The 25268-nt window shown below is 41.4% G+C and overlaps 1 protein-coding gene across 2 annotated transcripts in view; it reads right to left on the reverse strand.

The window, feature by feature from the left end:
- Nucleotides 1–25268, reverse strand: part of LOC140732219 (uncharacterized) — a 483152-nt gene that overhangs the window by 178187 nt on the left and 279697 nt on the right. The window lies entirely within an intron of this gene.

Genomic DNA, 25268 nt, shown 5'->3' on the forward strand with positions numbered 1-25268 from the left:
GAGTACTCACCCTGGGATGCCGTCTGGTCCCGCAGTCTGTCCACTCGTTGGAAACATCTGCATACCTCAGCCTCAGAGATGACCAGGTTGCAGGTTGTAGCGGTGGCTTTCCTTGGAGGCTCAGAGTTAGCGACATCGAACTGAGCATAAAAGTGATAGAGCTCATCTGGGAGAGGGGGCGCGATGTTGGTGGCACCATGTTTAGCTTTGAAGTCTGCGATGGTATGCAGCCCTTGCCACAAATCACCTGAGCTTTTCGTTGTGAAATTTGACTCATTCGTCCCTGTGTTGCTGCTTTTCTTGAGTTCCTGGTGGTTACTGGCAATGTAAGCTCTACATCTTGTGGTAAGTGCTGCTCGCATGGAACTACTGATCCAGGGTTTGTGGTCCGGGAAGACACTGACTTATTTCTGGGGTCCACATCATCGTGTACTTCCAGATGATGCATGTGACTCCATCCATGAACACGGAGACATCTTCATCATGGAAGACATTCCAGTCAACGTCATCAAAGCAGTCCTGCAGCATGGAGGCTGACTGATCGGACCAACAGTGGACGGTTTTAACTACGGCCACCTCTTGTTTCAGCTTCGCCAGTACGTCATCAAAAGCAGAACTGAAGAATGATCTGATTTTCCAAAACTTAGGCGAAGGACAGCTTTGTAAATATTGCAGAAGGGAGTGTAGCAGTGATCAACTGACTTATCTCCATGAGTGTCCACCTGGATGTGGTGTCAAAACTTCAGAGAGACTTTCATCAGCGACGCTCAATTAAAGTCACTGGCGATGATGAAGGCAGCCTGGGTTGTGCAGTCTCCGGCGTGTTGATGGACTTGTACAGTTCCTTGAGAGCCAGGTCAGTATCAGCCTGCAGCGGAATGTACACCGCTGTAATGATAACAGCCGTGAACTCCCCAGGCAGCCAGGAGGGTCTGCACAGCAGCACCAGGTACTCCAGGTCCGGGGAACGAAAGGATTTGAGGGCATGCATATTCTGGGGGTTGCACCAAGCATAGCCCTCCTCCTCTACTCTTCCCAGAGAGGTTATTTGACCTGTCCGCTCAGAACGGGGAGAACCCAGAGGGCTTGACAGCGTGGTCTGGTATCTCCTGCATCAGCCAGGTCTCCACGAAGCACAAAACGTTGCATTCCTTTGTTTCCCACTGGTGGGAGATTCTGGCTCTCAGTTCACACAGCTTATTGTCCAGGGACTGAAAAGGAGTCTTCTAGGAGTCCAGGAGTATTCTAGGGAGCGGTGGCTGATTTGCACATCCTCTCAGCCTCACCAGAACGCTGGCTCCTCTCCCTCGCCTCCGCCTCTTCTTCCAGTGTAAGAAATGAGTCTCCCATGGATCATGCAAGCAGGGGATCCCAGTGTAGGAAAGGCCACACATGGTGGGCAAATCTTTCCGATGTTCAGGAGGGTCAGTCTATCGTATCTGATGTGACTATCAGCTACTTGAACAGAAAATGCTAAGAAAATTGTAGAAATTAGTGGTATATTGTAGATTTGGAACGGAGCTTGCAACACGGCCGCTGTACACGGCACCATCTCCGGTACAGAGCAGTGAGCCTTGCTCACTTACGCTCCGGTTGGTTTTGCTAGGGCCATTCAGCTTCATATCTCATCTTAGCCATTGTCTAAACATGGAGCACAGAGCTAATTTCAGAAGTCAAATAAGAGTAACTGCCCTTGAGACCAAGGCCACATTTGAGTGAATGTTGTATCAAGGCACCCTGGTAAAGCTGAAATCAACCAGCATCAAGAGAAAAACACTCCAATGGTTTTTAAAGATATTTTACAAGAAAGGAAGATAGCTGTGATAACTGAAGGACAGTCATCAAACCCCGGGATAATGACCTTCCTTCCACAGTAAGAAGCAGGGTGTGTTCACAGGTGATTGCACATCTATTCACAACTCACCGACAAATGAAATAGGCCACATTTCACTATAAAACGTTCATGTCTGGGCTTTTAAAATGAACATGGGTAATGTAGTGTACCTATATTCACTTTGTAAGTGTTCATCAAGTGTACATAGCCTACCACACTTCATGAAGAGGACATACAACAGCACCACATAGGACACACGAGTGAATCTGCAGATCCTAGAAATAAATAAAAACATAAAATGCTGGCAGAACTCAGCAGGCCAGATAGCATCTATGGAAGGAGGTAGTGACGACTTGATTGAACCCTCCTGATGAAGGGTTTCGGCCCAAAATGTCATCACTACCTCCTCCCATAGATGCTGTCTGGCCTGCTGAGTTCTGCCAGCATTTTGTGTTTTTACCACATAGGAATAGGCTCTTTAGCCAATGATAATTGCATCAACCATGATACCGACTTAATTTAATACCATCTGCCTGCACTTGGTCTATATCCCTCCATTCCGGGCCTATTTGTATGCCTGTCTAAATGCTGCTTAGATGTTGCTACTTTCTGTGCTTCCAGAACTTTCCCTGGCAGCATGTTCCAGGTACCTACCACTCTCTAGGTAAAAACTTGCTTTAAAAATCTCCTTTAAACTTCCCCCTCTCTTATTTGACATTATCACGATGGATGAAAGACTCTTATTATCCACCCTATCTACGCTTCCATTAATTTCACTGCATTTACTTCTATTAGGTCGTTCTCCAGCTCTCCAGAAAATGAGCAAACACGAGGAAATCTGCAGATGTTGGAAATTCAAACAACACACACAAAATGCTAATGGAACACAGCAGGCCAGGCAGCATCTATAAGGAGAAGCACTGTCCACGTTTCGGGCCAAGACCCTTCGTCAGGACTTTCTCCTCTACTTCCTTTAAATCCCCTGGGCCTCTTGAATTTCAGTTTCCTAAACAATAGATTTTACCTACTATTTATTTTGCACTCTGACTTATTTTGTAACATTTTATATCATCAACAGTTCCTGAATCTGGCTGTACCTGTCTTTCTTCCTCACAGGAACATGTTGGCCCTGAATTCTGACCAGCCAGCCTTTACATAACTCTTCTTTATCAGAATTGAACTTATCCAATTACAGCTGTTTCCAGCTTGCTCTCCTAGCTTCTGCCTAATATTCTCAAACTTGTTCCCCCTCTCCTTCAGCATTCCCCATTCTCATTTCCCTCTTCCACCTCATCTACTTACCTGCATATCACCTCCTTCTGGTGCTCCTCCCCCTTCCCTTTCGTCCATGGTCTTCTACCCTCTCCAGCAGATACCCACTCCTTGACCCTTTTATCTCTTTCACCAATCATCTTCCCAGCTCTTTACTTCTTTCTCCATTCCCCCACCTTTTTACTCTGACTTCTCATCTTCTTTTCCAGTCCAGATGAAAGCATTGACTGTTTACTCTTTTCCATATATGCTGCCTGGCCTGCTCAGTTCCTCCAGCATTTTGTATGTGTTCCTGCCTAATATGTTGAAATTAGCTTTATTCAATTTTAGTGCTTTCCCCCTACATTCAATCTTATCAATGACTATCAGAAAATAAATAGAATTCTGTTCAGCATTCCCAAAATTCTCTCCCACTGAAAATCTGATTACCTAGCCAGGCTCATTTCCCAAGACAAGGTCTAGTATGGCCACTAGATTTAGGCCATTCTTGTAGACAATGGATATATGATTATCCTGTTAAACCTCATTAAAGACTTCTCTAAATTCCTTTATGTTTTGCCTCTAAATGGTTCAATTTAATATCAGAGAATATATATATACAATACAACCTGAAAACTCTACACTTTGCAGATATCCACAAAACAGAAAAAAAAACACCAAAGAATGAATGACAGAAAATGTTGGAACCCCATAGTCCCCCCCTTACCCCCTCCCATGCACAAGCAGCAGCAAAAGCATCACCCTCCCCCTCCCCCCTTGCTCCAGCTAAAGCATCAACCCCACCACCCACCATGCAAGCAATAGCAACGCCTACAGGCCAGCAAAACTACTGTCCATCCCAACACTTCGACATCTCAAACAGGCTTGCTAACTCTGCTTAACATGGGAGAGAGAGGTATCACTCCTTCAATAGACTGATTTTCCCAAATCAGTAATGGAAAGAATAATTTACTATCTTAACAGAATTCAATGTAAGTTTACCGCATGAATGCTTGCAAAATCATAATCTGTAATAAGAAAAATGACCTGTAAATTTTATTCTAGAGATATTAAGAAATTTAAAGATGACTACTACTGCCCAATTATTTTTAGCTTGAAACATTAGTTTGTCGAAGTTTGATAATCTGCAATACATCACTATTTAATTGCTATGAAAACAATTCAGAATAAACCTCATTAATTTTTTGCATGAATTATGGTTTACTGCTGTCTAAAATGTTACCACTTTGCCAAATAAATTTTAAAGCTGCAATGTGATAAGCACAACCCACCGTTAATACTGTACGGTTATTGTGTACGGTAACTTAATGGTTAAAACACTAATAATACAGAGGCTTGCACTAATGATCTGCCAATGCAAGTCAAATCCCACCACAACAGATGTGGAATTTAAATCAACTTAATTAAATTAAAGTCTGGAATAAAAGGCTAGGATCAGTAATGGTGACCATGAAGCAAACAGCTTGTCATTAAAAAACGAAGTGAAGCACGAACATTGTTTAAGGAAGGAAATCTGCTGTCCTTATCTAGCTGCGCCTCCACCACATACTAGACTGTCAGCATTTTTATTGATACGTAAATGCCCATAAAAACACCATAGCAAATCATACAGTTCGTGGTTAAGGAAAAGCAATGAATGCTGACAATACCACAAAGCCTGCATCTCATAACAGTGGAAAAGGAAATTCTGTCAATCATATGAGAAGATAGTTTTAGCTTAAGATATAATGAAGCAGTTTAAAAATTACAAAGTATGCACAGCTGTGTGTTAGTACTGGATTTGCGACAACATTTCTGATTCCGATTCAGGTGGCACAAGTGTAACCTTGTCTAAGGGACGTGCACTTATAAACCAGGCCAACGCACCACCACAGGAATGAGTGCCACCTCTAGTTCAAACATACATCCACTCCTTCAGATCCTATGCTAACTGAAGAACAATTCTCATATCCTGGTTTAACAGTTACTCTCTCTAGCTAATATCATGGAAACAAATGAGCTGATTGGTTACCCCACTGTTATTTGCAAGTGGAAATGGTTTGGAGCATATGAGGCCTTGAAAACTTACCTCTTTCTTTCTGAGAGTGCAAGTAAATTACGAACGGAAGACCTCTGAGCTCTGCGCAGAGAACAGACATGGCAACTTTACTGAATGTGGATTCAGGTACAAAAAACATCCCAAGGGGCACATATCAGAGGCATAAACTCATCTCCGCTCACGCAGGTGTTGACCTAAATTTTCCATTTTGGTTTCATATTTCCAAAATTTGCCATACGTTGCTTTTGACTCTTTTCCTTGACAGTCTGTCACAGAGCTCTCTAAATTTAGATCATTTCAGAGATGCATTGTATTAGTTAACTATAGTTTCATATTACACTCTAAAATTAAGTACAACATTGAAATAACATTTCATAAGCAAAATAACATTGGATCTCCTTTGACTAAAAAAGAAAGTGGAGAAACTTTTAAATTTGTGATCTGTGAATATAGATGAAATGGATCTCTGCATTTTGATAAACCAGGTTCATCAGATACTCCTAAAAGACTGTAGACCAACAAACAAAATTCTGGAGGAACTCAATGAGCCAGGCAGTGTCTGTGAAGGAAAATGAACATTTGATGTTCTGGATTCAGGCCCTTCATGTGGACAGTATTCAACCTACTTGACCTACTTTTTTTTGTAAATAACAAGTCAAGCCCCATATTATTTGGCAAGTGTGTCCCTTGCAAAGCATGACAGTTCTGATAAAAATAAATTTAATAATTAGCATAGCACCTAATTTTATTTTAAATGCACTGCACTGATTTAAAACCCTGCAATGTCAACTGGTTATTCCTTTCCAAAGATGCTCCCTGACTTGTTGGTCCTCCATCATTTTGCATGCGTTGCTCAGTTATTAGTTCTCTTTCTTTGTTTATTCATTCAGCTGCCTGGTTGCACAAAGATTTAAAGGGTTACATAAGGATAGAAATTAAATGCCCTTCAAACTGCCCATTAGCAATAGCAGATGTGGAAAATCTGCAGCTTTGTTACTCAGTGCCTCTCAGTGCTTGCCATCACCTGGGAATGAACTAACTCAATCCTTTTTAAATTCAGATTAATGGAGCAAACAAAACCATAAGAAGCTCTTAAATTCCTTCTGATGGATTCATTGCAAATACTTGCACAGCTGACTACATTTGCAACAATGCAAAGGAGCTGAAGTGCCAAAAGGAACTCCTGCATGCCTTTGGAACTGTGCAATTGCTGACATTTGCAATTCTTTTCTCCACAAAGAACGCACAAGGAAACTTGATTAACAATTTGATGTACAACAAAATATATTACCACTGTAAAAACTGTTGGCATTCCTACCATGAATTGACTGTTGAATAAAGCAAATGCAAAATATTTCAAAGATTGACATATTCCACCCAAAGGCGAAAGATTAATCTTTACAAATGTTAGGTATTGCATAATCTTCCTGTGTTGGACTTCAAAGTTCAAAGTACATTTATTATCAAAGCATGTATTCATTATGCAACCTTGAGATACACCTCCTTACAGGCAGCCACGAAACAAAGAAACAAGCCCCATATATATGAAAAAGATTGTCCAACACCCAATGTGCAGAGAATAAAAAAACACACCATGCCCATAAGAAAGAATGAAACAACCCACAAAAAAGACAGTCAATGTCCAATGAAAGAAAATCATACAAATAGTAACCACATGCAAATAGCGTTTCTAAACAGAAGTTCTCAGAGTCTGAGATCCACAGTTCAGTGCAGAGCCAATTACCCATCGTGGAATAGCGATATTAATCGGCCCATACCTCGCCTCAGCCCCCCGATACCCTGACCTTGCTTCGCTAACCATCAGCCAGAAGTCGCAGAGGTTCACCAGCGCCATCTTAAACCGGATGGTTTAATCCTGAAATTGACATTCCTAATCCTCACTGACTTGTTAACGGCTAAAATCACTCACTCTCTTGACCCAGAAGACAGGCCATGTGGGTTTAGGAGTAAGTAGTCCTTGTGAATTAGTAGTCCTCAAGATTTACAGTCCTGAGGCCCCCATCTTGGTATATCTTTGAAGACAGCAAATTCTGGATTGGAATTTTCCATCTTTAAAATTCTGAGCTCTTTATACAGGTTTGAAATGCTGCTGACATTTAAAGATATTTAAAATATTAAAAGGAATCTAAATAATTAAAATGAATAATATTAACAGTAAAAATGTAATTAAAACATATTGGAATCTTTAGAAATGAAAAAGTTAAACTAAAATAAAATAATTTTAAAAAGGTACAGTATATCTACAGGCCCACTATCCCCCACCCAGATATATGGAGTTCCATATATCAGGAAGACTCTAAAACGGATAGATAGAACTGCCCAATGCATCATCAGCACCAGCCTACCCACCATCAGGGACACATACAGAGAAAGGTCCTACCAACCCTGCTCAGGGACTGTTTGTCCCACCCTCATCAGGAAGGAGGCTACGAAGTATCCACTCCAGGACCACCAGACTCAAGAACAGTTACCTTCCTCAAGCAGTAAGGCTGATTAACATCTCCACCCACTAACCCACCCCACCACCACTACCTTTTCATTTCCAGTCAGAGTCACCTTATCTACGCACACCTTCATTGACAATCAATCCGTGTATATAAGCTATCTTATGTATTTCTATTTACTGTGCTTTTTTTATCATCATATTCCTCATCATTGTGGTTTTTTTTGTGCTGCATCAAATCCAGAGTTCATTCACCTCTACACTGGTGTACTGGAAACGACATTAAACAATCTTGAATATCCGTGTCTTGTCTGAGAGATAATGCCCAGTGCAATCAATACCAGCTAGACTGGGCTTCAACTTTGAACTCTTCAAATGAGATGGCATCATTATGTCTTTGCCTTACAGAGGTGCTGTAGCTGCTTTTCATGCCAATGCCCAAATGCCTCAGCAAGGTTTTTTGTAATAAATTTAATTCATGAGCCTTCAGGGACAGGGATGAAGTTTGTAAAGTAATTAGAAATTATTCTTGCTAGACGCCATGCTAAAAATTCCTGCTACCTTTCCTGGTTTGACTTAGTATCATTACTCACTGCAAGCATAAAAACCTCATTCCAAATTATAGAAATAATGGTTTGTAGTAACTCTGGAGAAGTATTTATATATCATGTGCCCCATATCCTATTATTGTAAATGGCAATCTAATATATAAGGAAAATTACTTAAATATTTTTGTAAGAAATGTCTAACTTGAAGGTATTGTATAAAGTGTGAGTATGAAAGAGAATATTTATCAACTAATTGTTCAAAAGACATTAGTCTATCTTCTTTAAATAGATCCAAAAAAGAATTAATGCCTTTATTTTCCCAAAATAAAAAAATTAGATCACTCAAAGAAGGCTTAAAAAATAACTTCAATAAATTAAACTACAAAGTTTAAATTTTTTTAAATTAAAAAAATTACAGAACTGGAGCCAAATTTGTAAAGAATACTTAATCACAGGGTATAAATTTAAATTAGCAACTTTAGCTAATTGTATAGGTAGAGCAGCTCCCAATAACGAGGTTAAATAAAACTGTTTCACAGCTTTCAATTTCAAATCTACCCAAATTGGCCGCTCATTCTTATCAACCCAGTGTAACCAAAAGGACATATATCGCACATTAACAGCCCAGCAATACATTCTTAAATTAGGCAAAGCAAGACCTCCATCCTTGAACAATTTTTGTAAGTGACATTTACTAATTCTTGGTCTTTTAACATTCCAATTAAAAGATGAGATAATAGAATCAATACGATCAAAAAACTCCTTAGTCAAAAAAACTGAGATATTCTGAAATAAATATAAAAATTTTGGTAAAATCATCATTTTGACTATATGGATGTGGCCAGCAAGTGAAAACGTAAGTGGGTTCCATCTACTAAATAAATACTTCATTGAATCTACCAAGGGAACAAAATTAGCTTTATAAAGATCCTTATATTTTTTAGTGATTATAATGCCTAGATATCTAAAGGAATCCATAACTTTGAAAGGAGTATTATCATATATAGAAAGAGATTAATTTAAAGGAAACAGTTCACTTTTATTAAAATTAATTTTATATTCTGTGAAATCTCCAAATTCATTAAATAATTTTAGCAAGGCAAGGACAGATTCCCCTGGATTAGATATAGTATATAAACCAGTAAATCGTCAGCATAAAGAGAAATCTTATGAATGGTCTCATTAGAGTATGGCAATTTAAGACAGGCTTCAAGCAGTTTTAAAAATACTGTATGATGCCAGTAAATGGCACAGAAGGCTCTGGACCAAGTGCCGGTAAATAGAATTAGTAAAGATTGGTATTAAATGGCTGGTATGGACAGGGTGGGTTGAAAGACCTGTTACGTGTTGCATAACTCAATTTATGAAAACTGTCTATTGCCTGCAGTGACATTATACACTTAAAAGTTGGCATTTCATAAAATTAAAATTAATAAAGATCAATGTATTCATAAAATGAGTAAATCGGAGAGAAAAATCTCAGGTCATAACAAAACTAAAGCATAGAGGAAAATCAAATGTGATTGTATTCAAAGACTAACGATCAAAACTCTTGTCAGAATGAAGCATCAGTATTGCATCCAGTTATGATCTTTAAAAAACTTGAGAAACATTGAAGGACTTATGCAGACCAGAGAAGGGGAACAAAGTTGATCCCCTGAATTAAGGGAAATGAAAGTTGTACATTGGAATGGAGGAGCTGAGGGATTTTTTTGTATGGAAAGAAAGTAATGTGGAATAGTACTTTAATCTATACAGGTTTCCCCCGTAATCCAAAGGTAGAGCGTTCCTATGAAACCATTTGTAAACCAAAATGTCATAAAGTGAAGAAGCAATTACCATTAATTTATATGGGAAAAATTTTTGAGGGTTCCCAGACCCAAAAAAAACCTACCAAATCATACCAAGTAACACATAAAACCTAAAATAACACTAACATATAGTAAAAGCAGGAATGATATGATAAATATACAGCCTTTATAAAGTACAAATATTGTAGGTATGGTGTAGTTTCACTTATCAATATCGGGAAGGCAGTGAGCCAAAATTGATTTGGAGAAAAAAAATCATCACGTACACACATGTGCATGTACACGCATGCGCAAACAACTGCCTGCACAAGGCTTCATGGTCATTGTAGTCTTTCTCGGGGTAAACACACGTATAAAGCGGGCGTCTTTTTTTCGTAAAAGTGAAAATCCTCTTTGGTTAGCGAAAACAGGTACTAATGGAGGTCTTTCGTAACAGCGAGCTGTCGTAAAGTGAACGTTCGAAAAATGGGGGACACCTGTACTGCCAAACTACAAAACAATATGTGTAGAGAAAAGGTTTGCAGCACATGTCAGGAAATAATCTTCACTAATAATAATCAATGTTTGGAATACATTTCAGAAAAGAGTGATGGAGGCAGAGACAAAAGCATCACTAAAAAGCATTGGATGCTTCAGAGGCCAGGGAGCAGTACGGACTCTGAATCAAATGTATTGAATGACTTCCCTCATAACTATTCAATGCAGCTTTATAGAAACCTTCAATAGGAGGAAACCATCAGATTATACAGATTCAGTGCCCAGAGGCTTTTATTTCACTTTCTTTACATTTTACACAGTAAAATAACAAATGATTCACAGAATCTGATAAATTCAAAAGGAAGGGGGAAAACACATGAGATTGGCACAATAGTCTAGCAGTAAGCAATGCCAGTGGTCATCAATCAGAGTTCAATTCCTGCCCCTGCTTGAAAGGAATCTGCATGTTCTCCCTGAGACAATGAGCGTTTTCTTCAACATTCAAAGACATTTGGATAGTGTTAGCAAGCTGTGGGCACTGGAAGTATGGCACCACTTGTGGGCTGCCCAGCACAACACTCGCTGATTTGATTTGATGCAAATGATGCATTTCACTGCATAGCTCAATGTTTGTACATGCGACAAATGAAGCTAATCAATCCTTGCAGACTCCCAGCTCCAGTTGCAAACCTATCCATGTTCCTGATGTCTGGCATTCCAGATTCTGACCTGGAGCTGGCTACACATCCAGACTGGACTTGAGCATGGGCCACAGTCCAGCATAATGAGCAAAATTGATGCCGAGCATCCGGATTTCTGAACTATTGGATTTTGAATCATCTGAGTTTTACTGTAATTACAACGGCTTGTTGAGACCAGCATTTATATTAGCCATCCCTAATTGCCCCTAAACTGCCTATCTTATATCAGGAAGATTTCCTTCTCTGCAAGACTTTATTGAAACTGATGGATTTTGTATGGTTCCTAGTTTATTCCATATTTATTTATTTTCTTGGATTTAAATTTCCTAGTGCCACAGCAGGATCCAAAGCTTCTGTCCAGAGAGCCTAAATGCTTGGCGCAATTTGCAACCATTCCCTGTGATGAGCAGTTCTGCAATCCTTAAACAGCTGTATTTTTTGTGTGTCAGTAGATACAGTACTTTCACCTCGTGACAACCACGTCATATACCACAGCAGCAAATTTATGAGATTACTAAGACGAATGAAAGTGCTTTAGTTTTCAGGCTGCAACAGGACTGATGTATAAATCAGACATTGTAAAACAGGTTATAGAATGTATATGAGCAGAGTCACTATACGTTTATTCACTGCAATAAGTGAGACTTGTGATTTCAGTGGGAGTTAGAGGAATAAATCAGTTAAATCAAGGCAGTTGAGGAAGAAAAACACTCTGTGTATGGGCAGTTCATAAATATGAGCTTAGCAGCTTAAATGAAGTCATTGGGGGAAGGACACTGAATGGCTTTGCACTTATATTCGGATCAAAGGATGGCAAAAAGATTGCAAACCACTGTTTGATGATGAAGGGAACTCAATATGACCTGAATTATACAACACTCCCGCTATTTCTCTCAGCCCTACATAACTTGATTTGATATATACACTTGTAGAAATTAGACAAAAACAAGATATTAACGATTCAGGGAAAAATAGTCCTAATGAAATTAACCTATCTAAGACCCTCAGAACAAATAACCATCAAAGTGGTAATTGCTATTTGAAATATGTTCTGCATGCCTAATTTGCAAAGGATTAGATAATAAGGGAAAGCATTTATTTTAATTACATGTTGACCATGCTCTCTTGCCTTTGAGGAGGTGGTGGTGAGTTCCCTCGTTGAATTGCTGTCGGTGAATATGCTCACCCAACTGCATTCAGCCAGGGATATTTCATACAGTATATTACGTTTATCTTATCTCTTTACTGTATCTGCATGTACTTGGTGATACCTTCAAATTCAAGGATTAGTTCAATTGACAATGTCCAGCTCATTTAACACCTTCCATCATCCCTTTTGTCATTTACACCTAGTGGCACATCACTATGTACCTCCTGCACCTAATAAAGTAGCCACTGTGTGCATGCTGCTATAGCCCAAGTCACCACACACCTTGTGTATCCAGAGATGCTCTTCTACAAAAACCACTGTTGTAACATGTGATTAGTTGAGTTACAGTTACATTCCTGTCACTTTGAAACAGTCCAGCTAATTTTCCTCTGACCTCCCTCATTAACAAGGTGTTTTCACTCACAGAAATGCAGCTCACTAGCTGTTTTTTGTTTGTCACACCATCCTCTGTAAACTCTAGAGACTGTTGTGCGTGAAAATCCCAGGGGATCAGCAGTTTTTGAGATACTCAAACCACTCCATCTGGCACCAACAATCATTCCATGGTCAAAAACACTTAGATCACATTTTTCCCCATTCTGATATTTGGTCTGAACAACAGCAGAACCTCTTGACAATCTTAGAATCAGAATCATAATCATAATCAGATTCATTATCACCAGCATGTGTTGTGAAATTTGTTAACTTAGCAGCAGCAGTTCAATGCAATACGTAATATAGAAGAAATAAAATAATAATAAACAATTAATAAATCAATTAGAGTACACGTATATTGAATAGATTAAAAATCATGCAAAAACAGAAATAATATATATTTGAAAAGTGATATAGTGTTCATGGGTTCAATGTCCATTTAGGAATCGGATGGCAGAGGGGAAGAAGCTGTTCCTGAATCGCTGGGTGTGTGCCTTCAGGCTTCTGTACCTCTTACCAGATGGTAACAGTGAGAAAAGGGCATGCCCCAGGTGCTGGAGGTCTTTAATATTGGACACTGCCTTTCTGAGACTCTGTTCCTTGAAGATGTCCTGGGTACTTTGTAGGCACCCAAGATGGAGCCGAATAAATTTATGATCCTCTACAACTTCTTTCAGTCCTGTGCAGTAGAGCCTCCCCATACCAGACAGTAATGCAGACTGTCAAAGTGCTCTCCACTGTACATCTATAGAAGTTGTTAAGGTTTTTCTTGACATACTAAATTCTCTTCAAACTTCTAATGAAGTATAGTCGCTGTTTTGCCTTCTTTATAACTACATTGATATGTTGGGACCAGGTTAGATCCTCAGAGATCTTGACACCCAGGAACTTGAAATTGCTCACTCTCTCCACTTCTGATCCCTCTATGAGGATTGGTATGTGTTCCTTCATCTTACACTTCCTGAAGTCCACAATCAGCTCTTTCATCTTACTGACGTTGAGTGCAAGGTTGTTGCTGTGACACCACTCCATTAATTGGCATCTCACTCCATCTCCGCATGCTTTTATGCATCGAGTTGCTTCCACATGATTGGCTGAATAAATATTTGCATTAACGAGTAGGTGTACCTAATAAAGTGGTCACTGAGAGTATTTTCTCCTGCCAACTATCCTATTATAGACCTTGAACAAAAAAGATTGCTGGAAGAACTTAGCAATCAAAAGTTCAAAGGTTCACCTGATCGTCAAAGTATGCATGTATAATACAACTCTGATATTTGTCTGTTCTAGATAGCCATTACATACAGAAAGACCATGGTGTTGATGAAAGAAAAGTCATCAACTCCCCCCCACCCAACCGGCATGAAAAAGAAACAACATTTGCAGACCCCAAAATCCCTCCTCACCTGCAGCAAAAAACAGCCAAAAAGAACAACAATCCTCTACACGTAACAGTCCCCGATCCCCTCACTCGCAGAAAAGAACAGCGACGGTAGCACAATATCCCTAACCTCCCCCCACTTAGGCTCAAAAAAATGAACAGATCACCCATCTGTCAACTGACCCCAAGAAAGAAAACAATGCAGAACTGCAGGAGACCAATAGAGAGTACAGTGCAATAATCACATAAATCTCAGAATATGGGAAATATCTTTTCTCTGCTTATGAGGAAAGCAGCTGCACAAACTCAGCCCTCCGTAAAGAGTGACTGCTGAACCAGATCCTGATGCCGCCCATCCAGGGACGAATGCACCGAACTGGGTCCGTATGCCAACTTGGAGCAAAACATACGGAACTGGGGCAGAACGCCAAACTGGGTCTGAATGCCAAACAGGGGCCAAATGTCTCGGCTGCCAACATCTCACGCCGAGCCATTGCTGACCCGCCTTGCGTTCACCTTGATGCTTCAATCTTCCTTGAATGGAGTCGCTCATGACCTCATCTCTGGTCTTTTCCATGAGTCAGACTGTGTTCACGATCCTTCCCCAAACTCCACGAGGCAGCTCTCCAAATCCAGCAGAGCACTGGATCCTTCTATTGAGATTCAAACCGTACATCACAGGCTCCAACAGGATCCGTAACACAAACAAGATGAAAAGAACAAGCAGAGGCATAGGAAAAGTGAAATAATTAGAAAGCCGTGCTATCTGGAGATGCCACCTAAGGAATCGTTGTTCGCTGGCACCACCTTGACTAGAAGCAGTATCATAGAAGGCAAAAGGAGTAAATCAACATTTCAGATTGAGTGCCTACATCAGGACTGACAGAGAAGTGAAACGCTTGCCAGTATGTAGCAGTATAGGAGGTGGAGAGCATTGAAAACACTCTCAAGGCCCTGCAATCCAGTGTGCATGTCCTGCCCTGGTTTAACTTCCCAAAATCATCACATTGCGCTTGTCCGAGTTAAATTCCATCTGCCGTTCTCTTGCCCACTTTCCCAGTTGACCTGGATCAAGTTGTAACCTTACACAATATCCTTCAATGTCCAGAACACCACCAATTCTGGTGTCACGTGCAAACTTACCATATGCATTCTCATCCAAAATAACAAACCAGCAGACCCCACTGCCAAACCCCACAACATACCACTGGTCACAGGCCTCCAATCTAAAAAACAACCTTCTATTTCCACTTCAGATTCCTACGAGCAAGCAATCTTGCATTCAATTTATTAACTATCCCTGGATCCTATGTGTTCTTCAGGGAGTTGCTACAATGTATCTTACATGTTGTGTCATTAGTGGCAGTGATCATAGGGTCATAGAATCACACAACACACAGAAAGGCCCTTTAGCTTACTAACACCACATCGACCATCAGGTAACTAACAACCTGTATTTATACCAGCACCTGCTCCACAGTTACCATGCCAAGTGCTCATCCAGTTGCTTCTTAAATGCGTGAGTACCCAAATCCTCTAATGCCCTTCCCTTGGACAACACTGGTGGCGTGGAGAGGGGAGTCTTGCAAGCTTGGGCAACTGCCGGACTTCCATAAAAAAAAACCTTGTCCAGGCTTGTGCCCTGGAAACTTTCCAAGGTGCACATCCATGGTCTATCGAGACTAATGGAGGACTACCTACCCGAATACATCATCTATACAGACAGCACATTCAGAAATGATTTAAAGTTCTGGAAAATTTACTGTTATTCCTCTCTCCACAGATTTTTTTTTTGACCATCCCAGAATTTTGATTTGATACTAATAGCTTCATTGGAGTTTTGGTCATGCTGTTGAAAAGTAATGAAATCTATTGGGCTTTAAATCAGCAATGAATAGTCATGAACAAGCAGGCACAAGCTTTGCTCTGTGGTGTGTCTGAAAAGCAGTGATATTGTGCACTTCATTGTTGTAGAGTCATACAGCATAGAAACAGGACATTTGGTCCAACTGGTTCATGCCAAGCACAGCTTCTCTCCTGCTATTTCCAGTAACTTCCATTTGGCCCATGACCCTTCAAACCCCTCTTCTCCATGTATCCATCCAAATACAATTATACTGGCCCCTGGCAGCACATTCGAGGTACTCATTACCCACCTGTTTCAGGCAAGTTTCAATCATACTGGGGCCAAAAATGTGATAGGTTGCCTCAAATACTGCCATTCAGTAGCACTTACATCCACTATGATAAAGTGCTTTGATAAGTTGGTCATGAAACATATCAACTCCTACCTGAGGACTAACCTGGACCTGCTCCAACTTGCCTACCGTCACAACAGGTCAACAGCAGATGCCATTTCATTGGCTCTTCACTCAGCTCTGCAATAAGTGGACAATGAAGATGCAAAACTCATCACTGAGCTCAAAGACCTGGGCCCTGATACCTCTTTGTTCATCTGGATCCTTAATTTCCTCACTTGTTGGCTTCAGTGAGTATGGATTGGCAACATCTCCTCCACAAACATCATCAGCACAGGTGTACCACCAGCCTGTATGCTTAGCGCCCTGCTCAAATCGCTGTATGCCAATGACTGCATGGCTAAGCACAGACTAATGCCATAGTTAAGTTTGCAGACGACACCACTGTTTTTGGCCGTGAAACAGTTCTCATTTGGGGTCAGAGGTGAAGAGCCTTACTGATACAAGGCCGGTGCCCCTGACAGAGGTGTTGCGGGAGAACACGGAACATCGGGAGTAGCGGGTTAGGTGCCGGCTGTGTGTCCAGAGACCTGAGCCTTTCTGGGGCCAACTCTCTGGGTACAGAGCTCAGAAAAATCAGCGAGTTGTTTGTTATGTCTCCCCTCCAGCTATGAAACAGGGACACCTCCTTTTCCCTCATTAGGAAGAGAGAGAGCCTATGATATGTTGAATCACCGGGTGAACAAGTAGTCCTTGGGGTACTGCAAGTCCGTGTCTTTATTGATGCTTGCTGTACGCTTGAATGTTCAGTGTGATATTCATTCTTTGGGGCACTCCTCTGTTTTTGTGGATGCTTGTGAAGAAAAAGAATTTCAGGATGTATATAGTATACATTTCTCTGAGATTAAATGCACCTATTGAAACCTACTGAGTTGGGGTTTCACTTTAAGAGGCTGGTCTGATGTGATCACGTAATTACATAACGGGTTTTTTGCATGCTTTGTATTCAGTTTTTTGGTGACCAATAAATGAGTTCCTACAGCTTTTCTGAAACATAAAATGCTTCCACTGTTTTATTTGTGAAAATCTACACTACTATTGGGCAGGAGGTTCAGAATTCTTAGGATTCCACATCACCAGGTTCAGGAACATTTATTAGCCTACAACCATCAGGCTGCTGAACCAGCGTGGATAACTTCTCATCACAACTCGGAACTGATCCCACAACTTACAGATTCAGTTTCAAGGCACTCAGTATTATTTATTTTTTATTGCCATCTTTTCCTCATTGGTTGCTAGACAGTCCTTATGTATAACTTCTAGTATACTCACTTTCCTGAAAATATCTGCGAGAAAATGCATCTCAAGATAGCATATAGTAGCACATATGCACTTTGACAATAAATTTACTTTGACTTTGTGTAAACAAGTTACCTCTCATTTCTCATTTAAATCTCTCCCCTCTTATCTTGTATCTGTGCCCTCTAGTTCTGGACTCCACAACCTGGGGAAAATGACTGTCCACCTATGATTTTATAAACTTGTTTGAGATCACCGCTTAACCTTCAACACTCACAGTGTGGCCAACCTTTCCCTGTAAATCAGGCCTTCTAGTCCAGGCAGAACCACTGTAAATCTGTTCTGTGCCCTCAGCAGCTTGATAATGTCTTTCCTATAATGAGGTGACAAAATTGGACACAATATTCCGAGTGCAGCCTCACCAATGACTTGTATATTTGCAACACAGAGTCCCTATTGTTGAATTTGATGCCTTGACTGATGAAGGTCAGCCTGCTGATCATCTGTCTACTCACGCAGCCACTTTCTGCAAATTGTGCAGTTATACTCCCAGATCTCTCTGTTCCACACACATTCATCACTGCCCTGTAATGCACCATATTAGCTCCACCACCCCTCCCACTATTTAGTGTCTAAAATGATGCACCACCTCACACTTATCGAAGTTGAAATCTATTTGCTATTGCTCAGCCAATTTCTCTAATCAATCAAGATCTCTTCGCAATTCATTCCAATCTGCTTCACTGTCAACAAGACTCACTAATTTGACATCATCAGCAAACTTGCTATTCATGCCATCGCTTACATAATTGCACCCAGGAAGGTAACTCTGCTAACCCCGCTCAGGTTACACAAGTGGTAAAAAAAAAGTCCATTTACAAAACTTCAAAATCTTGACAAGAAATTTGAACTCCAGCTTTGCAAGCTGTTAAAGCTGTCAGTAGGGTTCAATACTTCTGAATTTTTTTGCATACTATTGAAAATGCTTTCAAAATTTAAAAATAATAAATATTCCTTGTATTTCTTTATCACACAGAAGAAAGCCTTTAATTCCATCAAGTGTACATCAGCTCTTTGGGCGTAACAATAACGTAACAGTGCAAAGTGATTACAGAGCTAGTGACCCAGATTCAATTCTACTGTTGTCTGTAAGCAGTTTGTACATTCTTCCCATGACTGTGTGGTTTCCTCTGGGTGCTCTATTTTCCTCCCACATTCCAAAGACCTATGGGATAGTAGGTTACTTAGCGAAAGAGCTATAACTGAGTGGCGTAGGTCAGAAGGGCCTGTAGCTGTGCCGTATCTTTAAATAAAATGCTCTTAGAGATTTCCCATCATCTGATGCCCTGCTTGTTTCCTGTAATCTATTCTCTTATTTTCTCATCAACTTCTCCCTCCCACCCCAAAGGGGAATTTACAGTTTACTTAGCAGCCTGTCTTGGGATGTGGAAGGAAAGAAACCCATATGGTCACAGGTAGAAGGTGCAAATTCCACACAGACAGTGGCAGAGGTTAAAAGCTGTGAGACAGTACTATCTACTGCAGGGCAGTGCTGGCTACCTGATAATTTAAAACAATACAATAAACAGGAATAACACAATAGGAAAAAAATTGCAGAATCTGAAATAAAAACAGAAAATTATAAACACTCACCAGGTCAAACACTCAGGTTGAACTTGGTTCTGGTTAAGCATCACACTCTAATAAAAATGATCTCCATCATTTACTATTTTATTTTATTTTTACTAATAATTTACAATAACTATACAATTTACACTTAATCCTAAACAACCCACACAAAATGCTGGAGGAACTCAGCAGGTCAGACAGCATCTATGAAAAAGAATAAACAGTCGACGTTTTGGGCTGAGACTCATCTTCAAGACTGAGAAGAAAGAGGAAGATCCTAATCCTCCTCCTCATGTTATGAAATCCCCATTCAGATGAATGAGTTTGCGGGTCTTGGGTTGGATATAATCTGACAAGGAGTTTGGAATTTCCCCAGTGTAACTGCCGGAGAAACGCAGCAACCTCCTACTTCACCCTCATTGTGTGCTGAGCCCAGCAGCAGAAAAGAAACACAGGATTCCTGCAAATGGTCAAAGGTTAACACAATTCTCCAGGCAGATATGAGGGTTCCTTCCATGAATGGATTTCATGATCACGTTTACAGCAACTAATTATTTTTAGAATGATTCCAGTTTAAATTTTCCAGCAGCTATGGTTGAATTCAATCTCATGCCGCTGGATCAATGACCAGACTTCTGCATGTTGGTTCGGTAACTTAACTATTAAACAATTATAGCTTGGTAATTGCAAATGTAATGGTGACAGCACTGAAACATAAAAAAGCGTTTACAGAGCTTGATCCTGGATAGAAGTTGGCGCTTGGGTCAGAGAAGGAGAAGCCGGCAGTAAGACGTGTAAAGAGGAATCGGTGGTCAGCCAGGTAAAGAGGAGCTTGCGGTCAGACGGGTAAAGGAGCCGGTGGTCAGACGGGTTAGGGAGGAGCTGGTGGTCAGACAGGTAAAGAGGAGCCGGTGGTCAAACGGGTAAAGGAGGAGCCGGTGGTCAAACGGGTAAAGGAGGAGCCGGTGGTCAAACGGGTTAGGGAGAAGCCAGTGGTCAGACGGGTAAGGGAGGAGCCGGTGGTCAAACGGGTAAAGAGGAGCCAGTGGTCAGACGGGTAAGGGAGGAGCCAGTGGTCAGACGGGTAAAGAGCAGACGGTGGTCAGACGGGTAAAGAGCAGACGGTGGTCAGACGGGTAAAGAGGAGATGGTGGTCAGACGGGTAAAGGAGGAGCCGGTGGTCAGATGGGTAAAGAGGAGCTTGCGGTCAGACGGGTAGGGGAGAAGCCAGTGGTCAGATGAGTAAGGGAGGAGCCGGTGGTCAAACGGGTAAAGAGGAGCCAGTGGTCAGATGGGTAAGGGAGGAGCCAGTGGTCAGACGGGTAAAGAGCAGACGGTGGTCAGACGGGTAAAGAGCAGACGGTGGTCAGACGGGTAAAGAGAAGCCAGGGGTCAGACGGGTAAGGGAGGAGCCAGTGGTCAAACGGGTAAAGAGGAGACGGTGGTCAGATGGGTAAAGGAGGAGCTGGTGGTCAGACGGGTAAAGAGGAGACGGTGGTCAGACAGGTCAGAGAAGGAGAAAGGAGCAGTTGATCGGGTAAAGGAGAAACCGGCTGTCGGGTCTGAGTAGGTTCGGGGGGAGCTGACCTGGGTGCAGACTGTGCTGCTGCTGGCTACTTGAAGACAGTGAGTTAGTGCATGTAAGAAGCATGCAGTGTAACCATAGGTGACTGTCTTGGACATTTCTCTTGTGATCACAAGACCCTGCTGGACATTGATAATGTAAAGTGCCACAGGCCTGTTTCCCTTGTTTGCTGGAAAGACAGGCGACGAGGCAGGATTGTGGGCTCAGTTATAGGAAGGACTAGGCCTCAAGCCACGGGTTTGTCTGCTGCTGCAGTCCGGGCGAGAAGACGCTGGAGGCAGTGTAGCAAGGTGTCCGTGCTCAGTTGGAAGCTGGCCTCTCCTGTCTCCACTGTTCAAGCGGTGGAATGACAGGCTGGAATGCTGAGAGCTGTACTATCAATTTGCATGTCGCTCAGGGACTTGGACTATACTTGTGTTTCCTTGTGTAACGATGAGTGTGTCTCTCTCCCTCTCTCTCTCTCTCGCTAATTTGAATGCATGTTATGACAGACAGGCATACTTTATTGATCCCGAGGGAAATTGGGTTTTGTTACAGCCGCACCAACCAAGAATAGTGTAGAAATATAGCAATATAAAACCATAAATAATTAAATAATAACCAGTTAATTCTGCCAAGTGGAAATAAGTCCAGAACCAGCCTATTGGCTCAGGGTGTCTGACACTGTGAGGGATGAGTTGTAAAGTTTGATGGCCACAGGTAGGAATGACTTCCTATGATGCTCAGTGTTACATCTCGGTGGAATGAGTCTCTGGCTGAATGTACTCCTGTGCCTAACCAGTACATTATGGAGTGGATGGGAGTCATTGTCCAAGATGGCATGCAACTTGCACAGCATCCTCTTTTCAGACACCACCGTCAGAGAGTCCAGTTCCACCCCCACAACATCACTGGCCTTACGAATGAGTTTGTTGATTCTGTTGGTGTCTGCCACCCTCAGCCTGCTGCCCCAGCACACAACAGCAAACATGATAGCACTGGCCACCTTAGCTCTAGAGGAACTGTAGATTCGACTGTATCCATGTATGGTTTGAATGATAATTAAACTTGATTTGATTGCCCACAACCCAGGGTAACTTTGTAGAGATCTGTTATCACTTTGGCACAAAAGACTCTTTTTCTGTTGTTCAGTGTCAAAAAAGCCAAACTAAATCCACTATGATTCAACATTGTGAAAATAAAACATGAAAACTGCCAGGAGAGGGAGGGGAAATACTTTTTATAGGCATTGTAAATTAACTATGAAGGCTCCACCACTGATTTTATTCAAGACAGAGATAAATACATTTTTCAGTAATAAACATATCATAGGATATGAAGTTAGCACAAGAAAATGCTGCTGAGTTTATCAAAATATAGGCATGACAAGAGCTTCCTCCTGCTTTTGTTTCTTGTGTATCCATAAACACAGCTTGTTTTAGGGCCAGAGTGAATGTGGAGCCGGAATTAGGCTGAACATATCATTTAAAGCTCACCCCTTCTTTTTGAGACAAATCAGTAAACAGCTTCAGTACGTTTTACATCAAGACTAGTTCAGAAATACCCGAAGTATTCGTCAATTCACTGAGTCCCCTTGATTATGCTGAAGGTGACTGAAAACTGAATGAACACAGACAACTTCAGGATTTCTATGTCTAAACGACACACATCTAGAAATCTTGGAGTTGTCAGTTTTACTGTGCAATGATGGGGACTGCTGATAATTTCATTGCCATTACAACCACAGAATTGAGCCCAGGTATCAATAAAAACATGACTTGTATTTCATCATGCTCAAAGTATGCACTGCTTACAGAATGAACGTCCTTGCTTCTATGGATTTACTGACAATCATCGGCTGTGGATTTTCTATTGTTCTTCAGTTACCAAGAACCATTATTTATATATGTCAACTACACCTCTATAGACGTGGCTGTTTAAAATATATACTTTCTAAGTTTGTTCAATATATTTACCCAAAATTCTTCCTTGTTATTTTTATTAAAAGCTGCCCTTGGTTGAATTATTTTTTATAATTGTGCTAAAACAGATTCATAAATTTTCTTTGATTTAATATCCTTATACCAACAAAGATTTTCTCTAAATGCAAACTTACCTACTGATGGTATTAATATCAAAAACTAATTAAAGTACTTTAATATTCAAATGATCACAACATCAGTCATTTTAATACTGAAGATTATACACTGATCTCTCTACTCTATCAGGGTTATATTATTTAAATTAGATTTAAATGCAGGCATGCACGCACAGTGCAAAATAATCTGTCTCAAGGCACGCGCCTTCCTCCCACCATGCGTGCGTCTCCTTTCATCTGCATGCTGCTTCATCAAATAATTACGATTTAGAGTGCTGAGCAACAAATTTTAATTAACCCTTTTAGGTTTACAGAGTTTTACCAAATTACCTATATATCAGACAGGATCAGGAATCACTCAACATTCTTTTAGATTATTCCCTTTAACCAAGTGTCAGATTTCCATATTGAAGAAGGCAAGACTAACAACCATATTCATTTATTCACTTAATGCACTCAGAATCTATGATGACTGAATTGGATAGATCCAAGAAAATAGAGAGGAGATTGTAGATCATAAACACAAGAGATTCTGCAGATGCTGGAAATCCAGAGTAGCAAACACAAAAAGCTGGAGGAGTTCAACAAGTCAGGCAACGTCTGAGGAGAGGAATAAAGAGTCGCCGTTTCAGGCTGTGATGCTTCGTCAGGGCTGGAAATGAATGGAGAAGTCAGACTAGGAAGTTGTGGGGAGGGGAAGGAGTAAGAGCTGGAAGGCAACAGGTGAAGTCAGGTGAGAGGGAAAGTAGGTGGATGGGGGATGGGAGGTGAAATCTGGAAAAGGTAAAGGGCTGAAGAAAAAGGAATCTGAGTGGACTATGGGAGAAAGGGTAGGAAAAGGGAAGGGGAAGGAGGTGATAGGCAGACGAGGAGAAGGGAAGGGGTAAGAGGGGAGCCAGAATGGAAAAGGAGAGAAGGGGGACTGAGAAGAAATTACAGGAAGTTGAAGAAATCGGTTCATGCTGTCAGGTTGCCAGCTACTCAATGGAATATGAGGTTTTGCTGCTCTGACCTAAGAGTACAGGAGGCTGTGGACCGACATGTCAGAATGGAACATTGAGTGGAATTAAAATGGTTAGCCACCAGGTAGCCCCCCCACCCCGTTGCAGACAGAGCGAAGACGCATGACAAAGCAATCCCACAATCTGTGTCAGGTCCCACCAAGGCCGCACTGGGGTGGAGCTTAGGAGGACGATGGTGCCTAATGGCGACTCCTTTGTTTGTATCTTCAGAAACAGCTCTATTTATATCTTTAATATCTCTGTTTTTCTCTTTCAGGGTTCTTTTCAAGACCCAGACCTGAGTTACACGCTGACTTCAGTTCTTTGTGGGAATGAGACCTACTCTCGGGGGGGGGGGGGGGGATAGGGGGGAAGGGGGGAGGGAGGGAGAGAGGGAGAGAGAGAGAGAGAGAGAGAGAGAGAGAGAGAGAGAGAGAGAGAGAGAGAGAGAGAGCCTGTGGTATGTCGAATTACCGGGTGAAAGAGCAGTCTTTGGGGTATGCAAGTCTGTGTCTTTATTGATACTTTACTCACGCTTGAGTGCTCGGGGGGTGGGGGGGAACGCCAATGCTTTTTTTTGCTGGTGGGGGAGGAGGGTTCATTGCTTTGCTGCTACTTATGTGTGAGGGGGAGCTGGGGGGGCTTTGGGGTTTTAACATTTAACTCATTCATTCTTTGGGGCACTCCTCTGTTTTCGTGGATGTTTGTGAAGAAAAAGAATTTCAGGATGTATATTGTATATATTTCTCTGACATTAGATGTACCTTTGAACCTTTGAACTGGGAACATCGGACAGTGTAGATGACCACAACAGCTTTGCAGGTGAAGAGTTGCCTCACCTGGAAGGACTGTTTGGTGGTGAAGCAGGAGGTGAATGGGTAGGTGTAGCACTTGCTCTGCTTGTAGGGTTAAATGCCAGGAGGGAGATCAGTGGAGAGGGACACATTGACAAGGAAATCAAGAACACAGCAATCTTCGCAGAAAGTGGAGAGTGGGGTGGGGGTAAAGATGTGTTTGGTTGTATGATCCTGTTGAAGATGGCACAATTTGTCACCTACCTCCCTTCTCACCTGGTTTCACCTATCACCTTCTCCCTCCATTCCCCCTATCTTACCACTTCCGGCTTATTCCCCCTTCTTTTCGAGTCCCAAGAAAGAGTCTGAGCCCAGAACATTGACTTCTCATCACACTCAAAGATGCCGTCTGACCTAACAGAGACTGCAGTACATGACTAACCTGAATCTGTTCAGTGTACAGGTAATGATAATTTTGATTCATAGTTCATGTCCATGAGATGACCATCCAGAATGTTCTAAGCAAGTTGTTCAATTCAGAAGAAAGATTTAGTGAAACATCATTAAGACCCTT

This window comes from Hemitrygon akajei, chromosome 8, assembly GCF_048418815.1.
Source record: "Hemitrygon akajei chromosome 8, sHemAka1.3, whole genome shotgun sequence".
In the NCBI taxonomy this organism is placed as follows: domain Eukaryota; kingdom Metazoa; phylum Chordata; class Chondrichthyes; order Myliobatiformes; family Dasyatidae; genus Hemitrygon; species Hemitrygon akajei.